We start from the raw sequence: 4620 nt of genomic DNA, 5'->3' as shown, positions 1-4620 counted from the left end.
CACCGTTTTCAGCTACGTCTGAAAGGAAGGAGATAGGAATAAGTTCAGGGGCTAGGGCTAGGCTTTTGCCGGATGTACTCGCTCTACAATCATAGGAGTGCATGAGAGTCTGTCCTAAATGCACTTGTCAGTTTTCAGTCCAACCCTTTAGCATAGCACCTTTGATAGCTCAGTTGGTAGAGCGGAGGACTGTAGTTGTTAATAAGGCGATCCTTAGGTCGCTGGTTCAAATCCGGCTTGAAGGAGACTTTTCTTTTCCCTCGTGCCACTGCGGGATATCATGGCCAGGTGCCTGCCTGCAGATGCACTGGCATGCCAGAGTGCAATATGCTGAAGGCAGTGACGGATCATTTACATTGTTCCATTCAAATTTCTCAAACTTTATCTTGCCTCCCTAAAAGACTTGCAGACTTGAAAACATAAAGCCACGCTGGTGTGGGTGTGTGGAGGTGGTGAATGAGGCAGCAACGTGTCGTTTAGAAGTTTGGCAAAAAAGGAAGTAGCAGAAGGAGGACGCTTTACATTCCTTCAACCTACACAGCCCAGCATGTGGGTGGGGGGGGGGACCTTCCAGAGTCTTGTAGTGGACTTGGTGTGCAAGAAAGCACACACTTCCCTGACCGGGAATCGAACCCGGCCGCAGCGGTGAGAGCGCCGAATCCTAGCCACTAGACCACCAGGGCCACCGTTTTCAGCTACGTCTGAAAGGAAGGAGATAGGATTAAGTTCAGGGGCTAGGGCTAGGCTTTTGCCGGATTTACTCGCTCTGCAATCATAGGAGTGCATGAGAGTCTGTCCTAAATGCACTTGTCAGTTTTCAGTCCAACCCTTTAGCATAGCACCTTTAATAGCTCAGTTGGTAGAGCAGAGGACTGTAGTTGTTAATAAGGCGATCCTTAGGTCGCTGGTTCAAATCCGGCTCGAAGCAGACTTTTCTTTTCCCTCGTGCCACTGCGGGATATCATGGCCAGGTGCCTGCCTGCAGATGCACTGGCATGCCAGAGTGCAATATGCTGAAGGCAGTGACGGATCATTTACATTGTTCCATTCAAATTTCTCAAACTTTATCTTGCCTCCCTAAAAGACTTGCAGACTTGAAAACATAAAGCCACGCTGGTGTGGGTGTGTGGAGGTGGTGAATGAGGCAGCAACGTGTCGTTTAGAAGTTTGGCAAAAAAGGAAGTAGCAGAAGGAGGACGCTTTACATTCCTTCAACCTACACAGCCCAGCATGTGGGTGGGGGGGGGACCTTCCAGAGTCTTGTAGTGGACTTGGTGTGCAAGAAAGCACACACTTCCCTGACCGGGAATCGAACCCGGCCGCAGCGGTGAGAGCGCCGAATCCTAGCCACTAGACCACCAGGGCCACCGTTTTCAGCTACGTCTGAAAGGAAGGAGATAGGATTAAGTTCAGGGGCTAGGGCTAGGCTTTTGCCGGATGTACTCGCTCTACAATCATAGGAGTGCATGAGAGTCTGTCCTAAATGCACTTGTCAGTTTTCAGTCCAACCCTTTAGCATAGCACCTTCGATAGCTCAGTTGGTAGAGCGGAGGACTGTAGTTGTTAATAAGGCGATCCTTAGGTCGCTGATTCAAATCCGGCTCGAAGGAGACTTTTCTTTTCCCTCGTGCCACTGCGGGATATCATGGCCAGGTGCCTGCCTGCAGATGCACTGGCATGCCAGAGTGCAATATGCTGAAGGCAGTGACGGATCATTTACACTGTTCCATTCAAATTTCTCAAACTTTATCTTGCCTCCCTAAAAGACTTGCAGACTTGAAAACATAAAGCCACGCTGGTGTGGGTGTGTGGAGGTGGTGAATGAGGCAGCAACGTGTCGTTTAGAAGTTTGGCAAAAAAGGAAGTAGCAGAAGGAGGACGCTTTACATTCCTTCAACCTACACAGCCCAGCATGTGGGTGGGGGGGGGACCTTCCAGAGTCTTGTAGTGGACTTGGTGTGCAAGAAAGCACACACTTCCCTGACCGGGAATCGAACCCGGCCGCAGCGGTGAGAGCGCCGAATCCTAGCCACTAGACCACCAGGGCCACCGTTTTCAGCTACGTCTGAAAGGAAGGAGATAGGAATAAGTTCAGGGGCTAGGGCTAGGCTTTTGCCGGATGTACTCGCTCTACAATCATAGGAGTGCATGAGAGTCTGTCCTAAATGCACTTGTCAGTTTTCAGTCCAACCCTTTAGCATAGCACCTTTGATAGTTCAGTTGGTAGAGCGGAGGACTGTAGTTGTTAATAAGGCGATCCTTAGGTCGCTGGTTCAAATCCGGCTTGAAGGAGACTTTTCTTTTCCCTCGTGCCACTGCGGGATATCATGGCCAGGTGCCTGCCTGCAGATGCACTGGCATGCCAGAGTGCAATATGCTGAAGGCAGTGACGGATCATTTACATTGTTCCATTCAAATTTCTCAAACTTTATCTTGCCTCCCTAAAAGACTTGCAGACTTGAAAACATAAAGCCACGCTGGTGTGGGTGTGTGGAGGTGGTGAATGAGGCAGCAACGTGTCGTTTAGAAGTTTGGCAAAAAAGGAAGTAGCAGAAGGAGGACGCTTTACATTCCTTCAACCTACACAGCCCAGCATGTGGGTGGGGGGGGGACCTTCCAGAGTCTTGTAGTGGACTTGGTGTGCAAGAAAGCACACACTTCCCTGACCGGGAATCGAACCCGGCCGCAGCGGTGAGAGCGCCGAATCCTAGCCACTAGACCACCAGGGCCACCGTTTTCAGCTACGTCTGAAAGGAAGGAGATAGGATTAAGTTCAGGGGCTAGGGCTAGGCTTTTGCCGGATGTACTCGCTCTACAATCATAGGAGTGCATGAGAGTCTGTCCTAAATGCACTTGTCAGTTTTCAGTCCAACCCTTTAGCATAGCACCTTTGATAGCTCAGTTGGTAGAGCGGAGGACTGTAGTTGTTAATAAGGCGATCCTTAGGTCGCTGGTTCAAATCCGGCTTGAAGGAGACTTTTCTTTTCCCTCGTGCCACTGCGGGATATCATGGCCAGGTGCCTGCCTGCAGATGCACTGGCATGCCAGAGTGCAATATGCTGAAGGCAGTGACGGATCATTTACATTGTTCCATTCAAATTTCTCAAACTTTATCTTGCCTCCCTAAAAGACTTGCAGACTTGAAAACATAAAGCCACACTGGTGTGGGTGTGTGGAGGTGGTGAATGAGGCAGCAACGTGTCGTTTAGAAGTTTGGCAAAAAAGGAAGTAGCAGAAGGAGGACGCTTTACATTCCTTCAACCTACACAGCCCAGCATGTGGGTGGGGGGGGGACCTTCCAGAGTCTTGTAGTGGACTTGGTGTGCAAGAAAGCACACACTTCCCTGACCGGGAATCGAACCCGGCCGCAGCGGTGAGAGCGCCGAATCCTAGCCACTAGACCACCAGGGCCACCGTTTTCAGCTACGTCTGAAAGGAAGGAGATAGGATTAAGTTCAGGGGCTAGGGCTAGGCTTTTGCCGGATGTACTCGCTCTACAATCATAGGAGTGCATTAGAGTCTGTCCTAAATGCACTTGTCAGTTTTCAGTCCAACCCTTTAGCATAGCACCTTCGATAGCTCAGTTGGTAGAGCGGAGGACTGTAGTTGTTAATAAGGCGATCCTTAGGTCGCTGATTCAAATCCGGCTCGAAGGAGACTTTTCTTTTCCCTCGTGCCACTGCGGGATATCATGGCCAGGTGCCTGCCTGCAGATGCACTGGCATGCCAGAGTGCAATATGCTGAAGGCAGTGACGGATCATTTACACTGTTCCATTCAAATTTCTCAAACTTTATCTTGCCTCCCTAAAAGACTTGCAGACTTGAAAACATAAAGCCACGCTGGTGTGGGTGTGTGGAGGTGGTGAATGAGGCAGCAACGTGTCGTTTAGAAGTTTGGCAAAAAAGGAAGTAGCAGAAGGAGGACGCTTTACATTCCTTCAACCTACACAGCCCAGCATGTGGGTGGGGGGGGGACCTTCCAGAGTCTTGTAGTGGACTTGGTGTGCAAGAAAGCACACACTTCCCTGACCGGGAATCGAACCCGGCCACAGCGGTGAGAGCGCCGAATCCTAGCCACTAGACCACCAGGGCCACCGTTTTCAGCTACGTCTGAAAGGAAGGAGATAGGATTAAGTTCAGGGGCTAGGGCTAGGCTTTTGCCGGATGTACTCGCTCTACAATCATAGGAGAGCATCCGAGTCTGTCCTAAATGCACTTGTCAGTTTTCAGTCCAACCCTTTAGCATAGCACCTTTGATAGCTCAGTTGGTAGAGCGGAGGACTGTAGTTGTTAATAAGGCGATCCTTAGGTTGCTGGTTCAAATCCAGCTCAAAGGAGACTTTTCTTTTCCCTCGTGCCACTGCGGGATATCATGGCCAGGTGCCTGCCTGCAGATGCACTGGCATGCCAGAGTGCAATATGCTGAAGGCAGTGACGGATCATTTACATTGTTCCATTCAAATTTCTCAAACTTTATCTTGCCTCCCTAAAAGACTTGCAGACTTGAAAACATAAAGCCACGCTGGTGTGGGTGTGTGGAGGTGGTGAATGAGGCAGCAACGTGTCGTTTAGAAGTTTGGCAAAAAAGGAAGTAGCAGAAGGAGGACGCTTTACATTCC

The 4620-nt window shown here is 50.1% G+C and overlaps 1 non-coding gene across 1 annotated transcript; it reads left to right on the top strand.

The window, feature by feature from the left end:
- Positions 1-4251: 4251 nt before the first annotated feature.
- Positions 4252-4338, top strand: trnay-gua (transfer RNA tyrosine (anticodon GUA)). The gene is given in 2 exon segments: positions 4252-4288; positions 4303-4338. It is a non-coding gene; the product is annotated as a tRNA-Tyr (tRNA).
- The last annotated feature ends 282 nt before the right edge of the window (positions 4339-4620 follow it).

The sequence above is a fragment of the Hoplias malabaricus genome, chromosome 8 (genome assembly GCF_029633855.1).
Source record: "Hoplias malabaricus isolate fHopMal1 chromosome 8, fHopMal1.hap1, whole genome shotgun sequence".
In the NCBI taxonomy this organism is placed as follows: Eukaryota; Metazoa; Chordata; class Actinopteri; order Characiformes; family Erythrinidae; genus Hoplias; species Hoplias malabaricus.
This window is presented reverse-complemented; position numbering and strand designations above follow the sequence as displayed.